We start from the raw sequence: 17,981 nt of genomic DNA on the forward strand, positions 1-17,981 counted from the left end.
GTCTGAGGCCTTCCAGATCCCGAGAAGGTGAGGAGGTGAAAGGTGAAGGAAACCGTGGGAGGAGACTCTCCGCGGAGGGGCGTGGTCAAAGGAAGAACCAATAGGGAGGGAGCATGGGGGTGGGGCGCCGGAAGTGCGGGCTTGAGAGCGCAGAGAGGGGCTAGTCGATTTTCCCGTCTGGTCGCGCGTTGCAGCTTTCGGGCCGCCCTTTCCTCTGGGTGTCGGCGATGAGTCGGGGCTGGCATTTGCCCCGTTCTCCCTTGCAGCGCGAGCTCCTGGAACCGTGCCGGGCACCGGGCGCTCAGTGTGGGCTAAATGCAAATAGGCCAAGGACAAAAGCACGTCCACGGGCAACCGCAGGACTTTAGAAAAGTCGGTTAAAACAGTGTTAGGGGAGCACCGCCCGTCTTGCCTGTGGCTCCGCGGCGGCGGAGGAGGGGGAAGGGGCGAGGGCTGGTGGCCGGAGGGGACTCCGTCGCTACCTGTGAGTTTTATTAACGCGAAAACCAAAACCCAGGAAGGCGTTGATGCTGGGTGAGGGGAATTGGGTGTGTGTTGTTTTCTGTTTGCGCTCTTCTTTCACCTTCAGTTTTATCAGAGTAAAGCACAAAGCATAACAAGATAAGAACAGCACCGAGGAAGGCTCTGGGGACACAGCCAAAGCTCATAAATCCAAATGTTTTCGTTAATCTGTCAAAGGTCAGTGCTACCGTATCCTGTGCCACGAAGGACCCGAGGTGCTGGAAGAGGAGGTGTCCCTCAGCTGCTGTCCCTGCAGCGAGGCGCCCCGGGAGCTCTGGCCCGGCCCCTGCTTCAGCACTGCCTGGCCTGCTGTCTCTCCGCCAGGACGGAGGACTGGAGCCTGCGGCGTCCCTGAGATCCCGGGGCTGGAGCCCGTGGTGTCCCAAGTGCAGTGCTGCCTGCATGTCATATTTGGGGTTTTTTTTGTTTTTCTTTAAATTAATTAATTTATTTTTGGTTGCGTTGGGTCTTCGTTCCTGCGCGCGGGCTTTCTCTAGTTGCTGCGAGCGGGGGCTACTCTGTTAAGGTGCGCGGGCTTCTCACTAAGGTGGCTTCTCTTGTTGTGGAGCACGGGCTCTAGGCGCGCCGTCTTCAGTAGTTGTGGCACGCGGGCTTCAGTAGTTGTGGCTTGTGGGCTCTAGAGCGCAGGCTCAGTAGTTGTGGCGCACGGGCTTAGTTGCTCCGCGGCATGTGGGATCTTCCCGGACCAGGGCTCGACCCGTGTCCCCTGCATTGGCAGGCGGATTCTTAACCACTGCGCCACCAGGGAAGCCCCGAAGTTTTCTGTAATAAAATGTAAAACATGTCAGGGGGAGGGATTAATTAGGAGCTTGAGATTAACACACAGACACTACTATGTATAAAACAGATAACCAACAAGGACCTGTAGAGCACAGGGAACTCTGCTCAATATTCTGTAATAACCTATATGGAAAAAGACTATGAAAAAGAATGAATATAGGTATATGTATAACTGAATCACGTTGCTGTACACCTGAAACTAACACAACATTGTAAATCAACTATACTCCAATAAAATTTTTAAAAAAATTTAAAACATGTCATGTTTCTCATTGGCTGTGACCTTGGGCAAGTCATTTAGTTGCTCTCAGCATTGATTCCCTCCCTGTAGAACTGGGATTATATCATTTATTGTGAGGTTTAAAAGAGGTACAACTATTCATTTGCTAACTCTTAGGGCTCAAGGGAATCAGATGGGAATCCTGCTGTAAATAGCTCACAGTGCAGCATGGGGACGATCAACAGTGGTAGCCGCTGTGTCCTTAGACAGAGACAAGCACTGGCTGTTGCAGTGGCGATGTTTCTGGGACACTGAATCCCTGGTCCGTCCAGGACAGCCGAGAGCCCAGGCCCCAGATCTACTATTACATCCCAAACGGCAGATTTTCCGGAACAGAGGCCTGTCTGTGCTGCCACCTCGTGGCAGCATTGGGAACTACGCCCTTGGGAGCCTGCTCAGGTAGTTCCCTGAAGTCTGGAACTTCTTTGTCACCTCATTGCAAGTCATCAGCTCGCAGAGATGAAGCTGCCTGTGTGGGAAGACTCCTGCATCAGCCCTTGGAATGAATTTCTAGCAAAGAGAGTGGGTGGCCCGGACAGGGGGTGCAGGAAGAGCAAGATAAACAGCCCATGGTGACCCCAAAAAGGATGGGGCTGTGTTTAAAAGAAAATGTCCTCAGCAGAAGGTCGTGCAGAAGGCACAACAGCAGGTGGGCTGTGGGTGTGATGCTCATGACAGCTGAGTGCCCACAAGTGCCAGGCTCCGTGCAGGTGTCCTCTCCTGGACCAGCCTGCCCTGCAGTGATGGGGGGATGGGGGATGGGCCAGGTTCGTCACACTTGGGAGAAGGCAGAGCTCTTGCCTGTTTTTCCCGACTAATCCCAGCCCATGTGACCATCAGGGCCAGAACCCTCATCAGAATGTTGGCTGCTGCCACAAGGTGCATCGTCATCTTTATTATTATTATTATTGTCCCCAGCTGGAGCATGGAATTTCATCCTTTAACTCTGAAATAAGCAAGTTAAAGAATATATATATGGGTATGATGGGTGTGGTGGACAGAATTCTAAAGGTGGGCCCAAGATACCCATCCTCTGGTTATTCAGTCAAACACCAATCTAGGTGCTGCTGTGAAGAGGCTTTGCAGATGTAGTTGGCGTGTCAAGTCAGTGACCTTCATGGGGAGTATCTGGGAGGCTTGACCTTGGTGACCCCTTTCAAAGCAGAGAGTTTCCTCCAGGAGGCCAAGGCAGAGAGCTCCACAGCATGAGAAAGACTCGAATCACTGCTGCTGGTGTGAAGATGGGCAGGGGAGTGAGAAGGTGGCCTCAGGGAGCAGATAGCGGCCCCCCTCTGGCCACCAGCGAGGATGTGAGGGCCTCAGATCTGCTGTCTCAGGGCACTGGACTCCATAGGCCATCTGCGCAGGTCCCCAGACCAGAGCCCAGCCCGGCCTTTTGAGGGGCATTACTTCTCTCCTCTCCACTTTATCTGTATTTGGGATCTCAGTACACAGAATGGAGTAACCATAAACCTTGTTTCCATTCCTGTCATGGGGTCTTATTCTTGGCCCACTTTTGTTTGTTTGTTCATTTGTTTCCGTGCTACAGGAGACCCCCACCAAATAAAAACCTCCACCTGGAGGAAACAGGGGCTCCCTGGTTAAGAGACTTTCCTGGAAGAGGGACCTGAAACCGGCAGCAGATTTCACCGACATTCCTCCCAAGCACACGGGCTCCAAACTGAAATGTATGTTCTTGGTAAGAAAATGCCACCAGAAGGGGCCACAGATGTTCAAGCTGAAATAACTTTCTGCAGAAAGAGCCAAATCAGTTGCATGAGGAACGAGCAAACACGTTAACTGGCAGCCGCTTCCCCGAGAGCATCTGAAGGCCAACAGCAGCCGGCTGGAACTAGTGGCCTCCAGGTATGACTCAGGTGCAGCCCTCGGCACCATAAGTTCCTCCCACAGAGACCCTGGGAGGGCAGGGAAGGAGAGAGCAGCGGCAAACTCCCCAGTCCTGAGGAGAGTGTCTTAAAGAGCCCTTGGACATCAGAGAGTTTGAATCCGAGGCTGATTAAATTGTTCATCACAAGCCTACTGTGATTGGAACTCTCCTGTGTGTCGGTCGAATCAGCCATTAGCCAGAAGAAAAGTCAGAAGGGTGCAAAGCCTGAGGGTTGGCAGGAGGGACAGTTTCTCATTATAAAAATAATGGATGCTCATTATAGAAATGTTACAAAATGTAAATGGTAGGAGAGTATAGGACTATTAACCTTTCCCTCCTGAGTTCCTCTTTCTCATCCCTGTTGGGACCTTGGGCACCTGCACTCTCTGTCTCCCCTTGACCCTGGATTGATCACAAACCCAGAACTAGAGCCAGAGGCATCTTGAGGTGACAGCCATGACGCTGTGATGAGCAGAGATGATTGGGTCTCTTGCCTGTATCACGAGGCTAATGACACTTATTGTGAAAAGCCCGGGCTTCCCACGAGCAGGGCTCGAGGGCAGAGGGGCTCCCAGGAGCTGTGGCTGAACCCGGGGTGCTTAGGAACCTCCTTCCCCTGCCACTGGTGGCCTCGGGTGCCCGTCAGGAAACGTGGACACGGACGCAGGGCCCACACAGGGCAGCCACGGAAGCAGCGGGCGCACCTGCCCCTGCTCTCATCCCTAAGCCCTCCTGGATCAGGAGCCAGAGCAAACCAGAAAAGTTTATTTCCCCCATCTGCAAAAGGCCAGGTGGCTCTGGGGCTCCAGGTCCTCAGGGGCCCAGGCTCCTTCCCGCTCGCAGCTCTGCCCTCCCCAGGGCAGGGCCCTCGCCCTCACGGTGAGGATGGACCTCTCTGGTCCTGACAGCAATATCTCAAACAGCAGGCTGGCGGAGGTGAGGGGAGGGAAAGGCCACACTACAGGAGTCTTCTAAGGAGGTTGCCAGGGTGCCAGGTACCATATCAGCTCATACCCTATTGGCCTTAGTCACATGGCCACACCTAGCTGCAAGGGAGTCTGGGAAAGAGGTCTTTGTTCCTAGTGATCCCTTCCCAGCTTAAAATTCTAGTCCCTCAGAGGAGAAAGGATGCTTGGGGACACCAGCCAACAGCTCCACCTGGGGTCTTCCGTGACCCTCCACTCCCTCTGGGTATGGGGGACCCCCTCCCTGACATCCCAGGGATTGGAGCAAACCCCTCCTATGAGCCAGGGCCATGCTCTCACCAGGCTGTGAGGGTGGGTTCTCCATCCACTCATTCAACACCCCCGAGTTCTAGGCTCTGCTCATTCTCCCCACCCCACTGACTGATAAACTGAGACCCAGAGAGGTGAAGTCCATAGCCAATGCATGCTGGAACCAGGGTTTGAGCCCGGGTCTGTCCTGGGCCCACACCCTACCCCTAATCCCTCAAGCCCGCTTGGCCACAGCCCCCTTCTCTGGCCCAAACCCCTGGGGTCCTCCCACTCTCACCCCCAACACCCTGTCTGTCAGCAGGTCCTGCTGCTCTGCCTTGGGGACAGGTCCACCTCCAGCCCCTGTGACCACACCCCCCGGTGGTACCACCCAGTCTATTCTGCTCCAGTCCTCGCTGCACAGAGCGCTCTCAGCCCAAACAGTCCCGGCTACGAGGCCAGCCCCACGTTGGGACCCACCTGCCCTCTCCCCTGTGCCCTCTGACATCCACTAGCTCATAGCAGGCACGCTGGCCACCATTAGCCCCTAGGGTGCCTTTGTGCCAGTTGGAAAGAGGTGCTCTCCATGAGGACGTGGCTTGCAGGGCTTGGTGGGGGAGCCCAGCCCCGAGCTCAGCCCCCTTTTGCCCTCAGCGGGCCGTGGAAGGGGCTGCAAGCTGGGACACTGGGTCACTATGCGCCTGGCCAGCCAGCCTGCCTCTTCCAGCATTTGCTCCCCGTGTCCACATCCCCCCGCCCCACAAGTCCATCCCGCTGCAGATCTGTTTTGCTTATTCGTCTCGTCCTCCGCGGACCTCTCCTGACCAGAACGTAAGCTCCATGAGGGCAGAAGGGGTCTGTTTTATGTGCTGCTGATCTCAACAGCTCATGACAGCCCCTGGGGCTCAGTGCAAGCGCCCATAAGTGAGTGGGTGTATGAATAAGGGCTTCATGAAGTCCTTGGAGAAAACCTCCCTTTCATGACCACGTGAGAATTGTTTCCCTCTCCATGATATGATTAAAGTTATAGCTGCTTCACGGATTTGACTGCTTTTCCCTTAGGTGTGGAACCCCAGAAAGCACTTGCTCTAAGGTGAGTTTTCAAAACTGAAGATTTTCCTTTCAACAGAGACAAGGCCAGTGTTCCAAGGCAGTAGAAAAGCCGATCGGAGCCTGGCTGGGGCCAGGACCCCAGGGAGAAGCCCGTCCACTCCCGGCCGGCTTCCCCGCCCTCCTGCTGGGCCTCGGCCCATCTGCCCAGCTTCATAGTCTACAGATGGCCGGTTCCGAGTTTCATTTCTGAACAAGAAGCATCTTGAGTACAAAGCAAACATGCTTCGGTCCAGATACTGTTTCTCAAAAATTGGGTTCAAAAAACATGCACAATGCTTTAAAGTGTTTTTTGAGGAGGATTTTCTGCTGGTGGGGGGTGGCGGTGACAGCTGGGGGAAGGGAACCTCATTTGCATGTTTTCTGTCCCATGTTGAGGACCTACTGTTTGCCAGGGCCTCTTCCAGTGCATCAGAAACCTTCACTCCTTGAATCCTGTGGCCCCTGTGGTTGTTTTCTCTTGTTTTGTAATAAACAATTACAACTGGCTTTTTTTGTTTTGTTTGAACTTCCCAGCGTGTGTTTCAATTCCCTTCTTTTTGTGACAGACTGGGCAGAAGGCTGTGCCTGAGACCCAGGCTTTTATGGATGCCCATCCTTTTGGCAAGTGTGGTTGGTCCAAGGACTGGCCATGTGACCCAGGCAGGGCCAATCAGATCCTTCCCTGGCAATGCTATATGGAAGCTGGGGGAAGCTCTCTCACTGCCAGGGTTCTCATGCTGGGAGACAGATCTGGACCCTGTGATCCCTGCCGCCCACCCCCACCAGAGGGAACCAGCAGAGACAAGTAGAGAGGGGAGGTGGGGAGACTGAGGTCTGAGGGCCTGAGTCCCTGTTCCAGTGTCCAAATCCTCACTTCTGGCAGCCCTTTCCTCACTCCTGAGGTATTTCAGCATCCATTCCGGCCTTGAGAACCAACTACGAATTAGCCCCGTTTGCTTAAGTTGGTTTGAGTTGGTCTTCTGTCCCTTAGAACTGATGGTCCTCACTAACATTCATGTTGACAGTCACTTCCAAGGCCGTAACCCCAATGGACAGAGCAGGTGGTGCATCCAGGATCCAGACGCCAATCTGTCTCGCTCTGGACCTCGTGCTCTTTCCAGCACACACTGTCTCTTGTGTAATTACATCATGACAACCTCAGTGTGACTGCTTCATCATAGCCCTGCGAGGGTTTTCTAGATGAAGAACCCGAGGCTCGGAGCCAGACGATGCACAGTTGTGGGGCAGAGGTTGGGCTGCCCTCCACACGGTGCCACCCACTGCCCCATGCTACACATAAGGCCAGCAGGAGGACCTCAGCAGGTGTGTGAGTGGCCGAGCGTGATGTGCAGTGACAGAGATCAGAACACCCACAAACCTGCCCCAAGTGATGGCACTGCCTGCGATCTACTTCCACTGAAATTCTCACTATCATCTTATTGGTGTGATGATAGTAACTTCAGCAACAACAATGGCACTGATGAGAAGAGAGGCCTCCGTGCCCTCTCCGGCTTACGTCACCTACCAGCCGCATGCTGGGCCCTGGGCAGGGGATTCTTGGTCTCAGCCCGAAGCAGCTCTGCAAGGCGGGGCTTCATGCCGTCCTGCAGACGAGGGATGGAGTGTCAGAGGGATTGGTGGGAAGAGGTGGCGGGGAGAACCATGTTCCTCTGACCCAGTGCTCAGGGCAGTAGAAGGACCCACCACATCAGGGGCAGGGTAAAATCCTCTGCATTATCAAAGACATTTTCTTTTTTGATTACACAAGTGGTCAATGAATACTTTCTTGTGAAAATCCAAGCAACGCAGAATGAAAGTCTGCATGCCTGAAATGGTCAACTACTTTTAAAGGTCGTCATGTATTCTTCCAGATACATTCCTAGCCATTTACATATGTGTGTATGTGGGTAGGTGATAGGTAGGTAGATATATAGGTAAATGCATAGAATTTTTTTTTTCCGTCTTCACTGCGTCTCTTTATTTTATTTATTTATTTATTTTAACATCTTTATTGGAGTATAATTGCTTTACAATATTGTGTTAGTTTCTGCTGTATAACAAAGTGAATCAGCTATATGTATACTTATATCCCCATATCTCCTCCCTCTTGCATCTCCCTCCCACCCCTCTAGGTGGTCACAAAGCACCGAGCTGATCTCCCTGTGCTATGCGGCTGCTTCCCACTAGCTAATAGATTTGGTTTTATAAAGATGGGTTCCTCATGTTATTTCTCTGTTCTACACTTGCCTTTTTTTTTTTTTTAATAAAAAGACTGATTTCCATGCCAGTAAATATATTCTTTACTGGCAACTGCTGATTGTGTAACCATTTCCCTAATGATGAATATATTGTATTTAGGTTGTTTCTTTTTTTTCATCATCAAAGCCACATTTTTTGGTTATACTTACTCTTTTTCTCTTTCAGGTGAACTTTAGGATCAGCTTCTTAGTCCCGTGAACTGGAATATTTAGGTTTAAATGTATAGATTAATTGGGGGAGAACTGGCATCTTTATAATATTAAATTGCCTCTTCCAGAAAAATGATACAATTATTTTATTCAGATCCCCTTAAATTTTTCTTTAGGAAGGATTTTGTTGTTTTCTCGCACATATATTGTGGTAGAGTTTTCCTAGGCGTTGTACAGGTTTTGCTGCTTGTGTGAAAGGGCTGTTCTGTGACCTTGCAAATTGGCCACTGGTGTGTAGGAAGCCTATGGTGTTCATATGTTGACCTCATGTTATGTAAATGGATTGAAGATGGCCCCATATTGGCCCTGGGTTGCTTACTTCCTCACGGCAGCCTGGACTGTTAGCCCAAAGCCTGCTGACCCCAAGCTTAAATTTTTACACATCCAGTTACTTTAAATATATGCCAAATAAGCATATTTTTGCCATTTGGTGCCTGCCTCCTTTGCACATGTGAAATCTGCCGGCAAACGGGGCCTGTGGAAGATTCCAGGTAGCTGCCGCTCTTCAGAGCCCTCTGGCCCAGAGACGCCCCACAAGGTACCGAGCGACATCAGTGATTCCCCTGGAGGTCCTGTGCCCTCCTCCCTCTCTGGCTGGTGGCCCTGGGCTGCAGTCTCTGGAAGGTTTCACACTGTGAGGGACTTCCCCCTCCCCCCATCCAACCATGACAAAAGGCAGCCCAAATGATGGTCATCCCACTCTCCTGCCACCTTGAGGTCAGATCTTTTTCCTTGAACTGCCCTGAAATCCTCAAACTCACTACAAACTCACTACAACCTACTGAATTGTTATTTAAAGTTGTTTTCAGTTGATTAACGTTATTTTTCAAGTAACTGTATAGTCAGCTATGACTTCTCTATATCTTCCTTTCTGTTATTTACGTCTCATTTTGTTACCGGGGCCAGGCTTGTATTGCTTGCCGCAAGACAGGCCAATAGATGGAGTTGTTGGGACAAAGAATAGTGTGACTTTATTCAGAAGCCAGCTGACCAAGAAGATGGTGGGCTCATGCCCCAAAGAACCATCTTGTCTGAATTAGAGTTCAGGCTCCTTTTATACTAAAAGAAGAGGGAGCAAAGTCGAACACTTCCTGGTTCCCGGCAGCCTCCAGAGGGGATGTGTTAATTTCTTCCCCCTGCAGTCATTCACAGGTGGGCCCGGTCAGGATGTTTCATGTGAGCTGAACAAAGGTATTTTAGCTTAATGCTCATTACCTGGGAAGCAGGGTTCCCAGAAATGGACAATTATGTGTAATTTAAGCTTATTGGCAACATCCCTTTAGCGATTAATTTATAATAGAATACAAAAAGGTTCTTCCCTATTACAGAAGGAGGACCAGTGTTGGCGTCCCAGGAACAGAGGCATTTAACCTTTATTTTTAAGGTGGACATTCTTTACATCTGGTCAATGTGCCCTTTTCTTCAGTAATTAAACAGATGGACAATGTATGTTTGACAGGCCACAAACAGGCTGAGTTAGCATGAAATTCAAGGTGACTCACGGATAAGCCAGAATGACTTCCCCAGACCTCAGCATGTGAACATTTCTTGCATCACTACCATGCGGCGGTGAGGGGGATTCTGTGCTCACGCCCCGTGTCTAGGGGCGGGGGCTCCAGGAGCCCAGGGACAAGGACCTGCCGTCGGGCGGTAGCACCACCTGGGCCGTGTGGCCTCCCTGGTGTCTTTGCACAGTCTTCCCACCAGACCGGCTGCGGCCCCGCTGACTGCCTCGGGGCCCCCAGGCGTGGCCTCTGGACCAGGTGGTTCCCCTGCGGGCACCCTCAGCCCTCCCGCCAGCACCCAGACTCGGGCCAGCCGGTGGGTGGCACTCGGGGGCAGGTGGGTGAAGGCGGTGGCCGGGCCTCTGGTTTGTGCAGCTGTGTTTGCTGCTCCCGCCTCTGGGCACCTTGGCCTCTCCCTTGTCTCTGCTCGGTCACGCCTGTCACCACCCGCCCACCTGGTCCCTCCCAGGCCACAGAGGGGCCTCTGGTTTCTCTCACTCGCCTCGACGGCTCTGATGCTCACTTCACACTGGGGGCTCCACACAGGGGCCCCTCCTGAGTGTGTGTGTATGTGTGTGTGTATCTGTGTGTACCTCTCTGTGTCTGTGTGTCTTGTCTGTGTGTGTGTGTGTGTGTCCTGGCTCTGGTAGCCTTAATCCTGGTGTTATCTTACTTTTCAAATATAACAGACGTCTGACTTCCCCTGTGATTTTTGCTGCCCATTATTCAACCCAGGATCCTTTACCTAACAGCACTCGTGCTGGGCTTTTATCCCAACTGAATTCAATCTGTGCTCATTGTAAACTGATTGTGTGGAAATCCTCAAGTCCACCCCAAACCAGTCTGGAGTCACCCAGGTGGTTACCACTTTACCCCCACCTCCTTGAAGGATCAATGCTGAGTCAAGCTGTGCAGAGATGCCAGGAGGAGCGTCAGAGGTCAGTCCTCACATCCTTCCCTCCAGGGGACACGGTGAGTTTCCCAGAGTTTCAGATTAGAAATCCCTGGGGAGCTGTTTGGTTTCTACTAATTTATTAGACAATCAGGTAAGACCCAAGTGCACAGACCTAAAGATTTTTGACAGTTAAACATCTGGGATGAGCAATTCCACTCCTAGGTATTCACCCGAAAGAATTGAAAGCTGGGACTCAAAGAGATATTTGCACAGTCATGTTAATAACAGCGTTACTCCCAAGAGCCAAAAGGTGGAAACAGCCCAAATGTTCATTGGCAAATAAATGGCTAAACAAAATGTGTTATGTATATACAATGGAATTTTTTTTGGGGGGGGGATTCCAGCTTTTTTATTTTTCCCCTTTTACACAAAACAAAGTAGAAGAAATAACACAGGATTAAAACTGCAAAAGTAGTTAATTGGTAGAACACACATACACACAAAAATCTAGGAAGACAAGCTTATTTACAATGAGGAAACACATGTAAATTACGGTAGTTTGTATACGAAACATTAAAAAAGAAAAGTCAAACATATGCTACATGGGTGCCACTGTTTACAGCAATATTGAAGGGGAGAAAACAACACTTATTTAGGAACAGATATACCACAAGATCCAGGTTTTACAGCATCAGTGCAATAAATTCACAAAACTATATTACAGCTAGTTAATCAGTTTAAGAATTGTTCCCAAATATGTCACATTTCCAGCCCTCAGAGGTTCATTCCTACAGATTTCAACTACTCCATCTATGGGGACCAAAAGCAGCCAGTGTTACCATAAAATGAGAATCTTGAGGCTTACCTTTAAAGGCTTATTCTGGTCTTGAAAAACTAGTAGGATTTTCTACTGAAATGAATCTTGACTAAACACAGGATGAGTTTTGTTCTTTATTGGCTGGTCTTGGAGTGAAGGTCATAGACATGACTCTTAACCTATTATGTACTTTAGTTTCAGTTAGCTGAAAATCTGAAATTAAAAGTATGCTAAAAATCCTAAATACCATCTTGCGTAAGCCTGCTACTAAAAAGCCCTTAAGGATGTACTAACTTCAAGTTTAAGTGCACGGGAACAAGAGTTCTAAGCCTGTCAGATTACCCATCTGGGAGGAAGGATCAATGTTTCCAACAAATTGCTACATTCTGCACAAGGGAGAAGCCAACACATACTAGGCCATGGAATTACTTTCATTTTATTCCATGAGGATTCTTCTCCCACAGTATCGAAACAGAACGAGGAATGAATCTTAACTGGTCTCTTCATCAGAAGTGGTAAACTTGGTTTCTATATTCACGAAGCCAGACAGTTGTTAAAGCAGACTGTGGAAGCAGACAGTAGAACAAGCTTCCTGTAGCCACAGACCACGATCTTGTATCCAGCTCAAGCGAAGATCAACTTGAACAGTTCTCCCAAGCCACTGTTAACTGTACTAAAGGATGAAGTTCACCACTATATTATTTTAAAAGTAAGAGTTCAATTAACCTTGGGTGAGAAAAACCAAAACAAGTGGTAATGATGAATGAGTTGTCCATATAAGGCCAGCTGATGACAACACACCCTTGAAGACACTGGGCATAAAGCCTTACTTGGCAGGTGGGAATTTCTAACTAAGGGCAGAATGAGGGACAGCAAAGAGCTACATCTGTAACATTTTAGTATCCAGACAGCATAACAGACACTGTCCCCAAGGACAACGTATACGCCATTAATCACACTGAACAAAGCAGATGCATTATTCATTTTTCTTTTCTCTTTGTTTGAGAAGCTTGTTTCTCTCTCTTTTGGCCATTCCAATGTACTTCAAAATGATCCCATGTTGGTTTAGTCCAGGAAGCAAGAGTAAGAAAGTCACTCTCAGGTGGCTGAGAAGGAGGTTGTGGACTTGCTGTCCCACCCAAGCAACCGCAGCAAGAGAAATGATCATGGTCATGAAGTACGTTTTAGGCTTTTCTTCCTTTAGCGCAAAGAGGCGTTTCCACCAGCCCACAGCTCTGCGTCGAGCTTTTACTAGATTGCTGCAAATTCCATGGAATCTCTGCCGTTGCTCAGTGGTCCATTTATTGGAGCCAAAAATTCTAGGTGCTAGAATGGGAAGAAGGTAGTCAGCCAAGCACAGAAACATAACAAAACAGGAAACACCTGACAGAACGGATGGATCTAGATAGTAGATTGAAACACCAAAGAAACCACACCCATGATGGCAGGTGGAAACCAGGCTCTTTCCCATCGGAGGACTTTCTCTGCCATCAGCATCACTTCTCCCCATCCTTGCAGCTGCTCTTCCAGACTTGCAGTCTCTGCACCCAGCAGGTTGGTGCTGCGATTATCTCCTTCCGCCATTGTTCCCGAGGTGCCCCCTCAGCGAGCGCAAGATGCCCCCAAAACCCAGCCTTCCTCAGAGGCACTCACGACAACCCTAGCCTATACAGTGGAATATTATTCAGCCTTGAAAAGGAAGAAAATTCTGACACATGCTACAACAGGGATGAAACTTGAAAACATAATGCTAAGTGAAATAAGCCAGACACAAAAGGACAAATACTGTACGATTCCACTTACAGGAAATATCCAGGATAGGCAAATCCATAGAGACAGAAATCGAATAGTGGTTCCCAGGGGCTGAGAGGGGAGAGAGAATGGAGAGTGATTATTTAACAGGGACAAAGTTTCTGTTTCGAGAAGTTCTGGAGATGGGTGGTGGTGATGGTTACACAACAAAGTGAATACACTTAATGCCACTGAACTGTGTACTTGAAAATGGTTAAAATGGAAAATTTTGTTATCTATATTTTACCACAATCAAAAACAATGAATAATGTAAGAAAAAAATACCTAGGATGGGTTTGGAAAAATTTTACTAGACATGGGCATGGACATGCTTGGGAAAATCCTGGCAGAGTATCAGGAGGAATGGAAGCAAATTAAACCTCTTTGAGACCTCTTGCTTAGTCAATTTCAATTTCTTCTAAGTAGCAAAACATACAAGACCAACAACATAAAAGCTTTTCACAAAAACAGGATTGATAAATTTTATGACCCATTTACATTGTAAATCTTCAATTAAGATGAGAAATAAACCAGCCTTGAACAGGTGTTATGAATTAAACTGTGTCCTCCCCCCCTCCTCCTCAAAATTTATATGTTGAAGTCTTAATCCCCAGTGCTTCAGGATGTGACCTTATTTGGAAACAGGGTCTTTACAGAGTAATCAAGTTAAAACGAGGTCATCAGGGTGGGCTGTAATCCAATATGACTGGTGTTCTTATAAAAAGGGGAAATTTGGACACAGACACACAGGGAGATGTCATGTGAAGATGAAAGCAGAAATTGGGGTGATGCTTCTACAAGCCAAGGAACACCAAACATTGCCAGCAAACCCCCAGAAGCCGGGAGAGAGAGGCAGAGAACAGATTTCCCCTCAAACTTGGAAGGAACCACCCTGATGACACCTTGATCTTGGACTTCTGGCCTCCAGAACTGTGAAGCAGTAAATTTCTATTGTTTAAGCCAGCCAGTCTGTGATACTTCGTTATGGCAGCCCTGGGGAACTAATACAGGTGGCTTAAAACAACAGAAATTTTTTCTTCCGTCTGTGACTGTGTTCAAATTTCCCTCTTCTTAAAGGACACCAGTCAAATGGGATCAGGGCCCACCCCACTCCATCTTAACTAATTCGTCTGCAAAGACCTCGTTCCCAAGTAAGATCACATTGACGGGCATGGGGTAGGGGCAGGGTTAGGACTTCAACGTATCTTTGGAGGGGACACAATTCAACCCATGACAGTCTGCCCTCTGGCTGCCCACAATTCACGTCCTTCCCACATGCAAAATGCGTTCACACTATCCCAATATCTCCCCAAGTCTAAACCATTCCTGCATCAATTCTAAGTCCAAAATCTCATCTAAATACCATCAAGTCAAAGTCCCAAATCTGTGCTCCTCTCTGTGTCCCAGACCTGGCACGGAGGTGGTGCTCAGGGAATGGGTACCTCCACACCCATTTATTCACTCACTCACTGTTCACTGCACACCTTCTGTGGGCTGTTCCTGGGGATCCTGAGATAAATCAGACAGAATCCCTGAGTCTGATGGGGAAAATTAACACATAAATACATAATCTGAATAAAATGTAATACTTGGCTTCTTCTATCACAATGCTTATCACACTGTTTTATAATTGTTTACCTGAAACAATCTAAAAAATGCACAAGATTGCATTTTGTAAAACAAAGCAAAATGGTTTCCACTGAATTTTTGTTTCTTCTTCCTGAGATTTTACATCTCTTAGAACTGAAAAGTGTTTTTCATTAGAAGCTTGTGGTTTGGGCACAAACTGAGCAAAAAATTTTTTTAAAGTATCTGTAGGATCTGTAATGATGTTACCTCTCATTCTTGATATTGGTAATTTATGTCGTCTTTTTTTTTTTTCTTTTACTGATTAGTTTAACTAGAGGTTATAAATTTTATCAACCTTTTCAAAGAACCAACTTTTGATTTCCTCTATTGCTTTCTGTTTTCCATTTCAATTGATTTCTACTCTGATTTTTATTTTTATTATTATTCCTTTTCTTCTGTTTATTTTGGGTTTCAGTTTTCCTATATTTCTGGTTTCTTATGGTAGAAGCTGAGGTCAATATTTCACTTTCCTTCCTTTCTTTGAAAGATTAAAAAACAGCTTTATTGAGATATAATTCACATACCATACAATTCACTCTTTTAAAGTATACGATTCAGTGGTTTTAGTATATTCATAGATATGTATACAACCATTACCACAATTAGTTTTAGAACATTTTCATCACTGCAAAGAGAAACCCGTGCCCATTAGCTGTCATTCTGCATTTCCTCCTCTTCCCGCTCCTGGCAACTGATAATCTACTTTCTGTCTCTGTTAAGTTTCCTATTCTGGACATTTCCTAAAATGGAATCGTATAATATGAAGTCTTTTGTGACTGGTTGCTTTCACTTAGCAGAATGTTTTAAAGGTTCATCTCTATTGTAGCATGTATCAGTATTGCATTCTTTTATTTAAAACAATTTTTTAAAAGCCCCTTTTTTAAAAAAAATGTTTATTTTATTTTATTACTATTTATTTATTTACTTTCGGCTGTACCCTGTGTCACGTGGGATCTTAGTTCCCCGACCAGGGATCGAACCCCTGCAGTGGAAGCGCAGTCTTACCCACTGGACCGCCAGGGAAGTCTCAGTATTGCATTCTTTTATATGGCTGAATAATATTCCAGAATATTCCAAACAAAAGGTGGAGGAGGGAGGAATTCGATCTCTGTGCTTGAGCTGAGACGTCCATCTTCTCCTGCCCTCAGGCACCTGCTCCTGGGTCTCCAGCTCTTGGATTCAGACCAGGACTTAACACCTGATGCCTGCCTGTTTCTCAGGCCTTTGGACTTGGACTGAATTACACCGTCGGCTTTCCTGGGTCTCCAGCTTGCAGACAGCAGACTGTGGGTCTTCTCAGCCTCCATAACCCCGTGAGCTGAGTCCTATAATAAACCTCCTCTTATATAAATCTCTCTCTATCCCTGGTTCTGTTTCTTTGCAGAACCTGACTAGCGCTAACTCAGACCTCTGCTTCTGGGCTCTGAGCCAGTGACAGGTGGCTGTCCTAGAACACGAAGCCTGGCAGCAGAGACCAAGCACACTTCTCTTGGCCCGATGAAGGATGCCTGCCCACACTGGGGAGGCCTGGGGCCCGCTGTCAGGAGACCCACTGGCCCGCAGATAGAAGCCACATTCTCCAAAATCAGCTTCCCCAGCAACAGAGGGAATATTTTGGTTTCCTATCTGCCATGTCATTTTCCTGACATCTTTTCTTGTTGAAAACATAGGAGAGGAGCCATTGGCTGGGCCCCTGGGAACATCTGATCACGTGGTTCCTTTTTGCCACCCACAGGTGACTCCCTGCTGCCACGGGATGAAGTGCACACCCCTGGGATGGCCGGCCTCAGCTCCCTGCGAGCCCCTCCAGACCCCATCAGCACACTGAACTGACGTCTTGCAGACCCTCTGGTCTCTAGAGCCTCAGCCTGGAGCACTCCTTCCTCTCCTCCTGAACACCCCACCCCAAGTTCCCTTTGCCTGGCTGATAGCTATCTTTTGACTCAGGTCCCAACCTGGCCGTCACCTCCTCCAGGAAGCCTTACACAGATTGCCCAGGCTGCTTTAGGTTTCTCCTCTGTGTCTTCCTCCATCGGGGCCCTGGCCACACAGGGGTGTGTGCGTGTGTGGGCGTCTTTGCTCTTGTCTTGGCTGAGGCTGTGGGTTCAGCTTGACTCCTCTCAGGGCGTTGAGCTGAACAGAAGGAACTGTCTTTCCTCCCGTCCTTCTCCCATCACTGCCCCCTTCTGGTCCCTTCCTTCCTCCTCAGCTTCACCTGGTCCTCCTTCAATGTGTTGTTTCCCTCGCCTGCCGGGATAATGACAGAGCTGCAAGGGGCCTCCTTCCGTGCCGCTGACACCCCCTCTCGGAGTCCAGCCTTCTCTCCGGGTCGCCCCCGCCTTCAGTTCCACACCAGCCTTGATTTACTAGACGGGTTGGGCCGTTTGCCAGGTCCTGTCTAGAAGCAAGCGATTTGCTTTGAGGTGATAAATGTGGCTCAATGGGCAGGTGATAAATGTGGCCCAATGGGCCTCAGCCCAGCCGTGGTTCCCGGGTCAGTCCCGAGCTGCCTTGCTGCTTCCACCCCGCCACTCCCAACTCTGCCAAGAGTTCAGCCCAGAGGGATGATTTAAATAAGCGGCCCCCAATTTTTCTTTGTTCCTGGAAATATCTTACACACACTATTTATGTTTTGAAAAATCCACGCAACAAGTGATGTTAAATACATTCCTTAGCTGGGAAAGGTGGACTTCCTTCTGCCAGTGCATTTCTATTTCTGCCAGCAGGGGAGGCATCTGGGCTGATGAATGTCCACCACGAGAATGACTGCAGGGGTTTGGAATTTGTCTTCAGAGAGCGGAGGGGGAGCAGGCATTCTGGTTGCTTTGTGCAGCCGGGGAAGTATTATTTGTACCTCTGGGCTCATGAGGGTTTTGAGTGAACAACGTGACAATACGCCCTCAGAATGGCCCTCCCTGCAGGATCCCGAGCCTGGGCAGAGGACGTGGCCCTGCGTCACGAAGCCACCTCAGCAGGAATGCCTGTATGGCAGGAACAAAGCAAAACAAAACACAACACCTGATCATCAGGCAGAGAAAAGCAGCTAAGTGCCTCCTGCAGCTCTGAGAGGGAATATTCT

At 48.7% G+C, this 17,981-nt stretch overlaps 1 pseudogene; it reads right to left on the reverse strand.

Annotated features, from left to right (window-relative positions):
• Nucleotides 1-12,458: 12,458 nt before the first annotated feature.
• LOC130708273 (ADP-ribosylation factor-like protein 6-interacting protein 1) lies at nt 12,459-13,069 on the reverse strand (annotated as a pseudogene).
• Nucleotides 13,070-17,981: the final 4,912 nt, after the last annotated feature.

The sequence above is a fragment of the Balaenoptera acutorostrata genome, chromosome 5, assembly GCF_949987535.1.
Source record: "Balaenoptera acutorostrata chromosome 5, mBalAcu1.1, whole genome shotgun sequence".
NCBI classification, from domain to species: Eukaryota; Metazoa; Chordata; class Mammalia; order Artiodactyla; family Balaenopteridae; genus Balaenoptera; species Balaenoptera acutorostrata.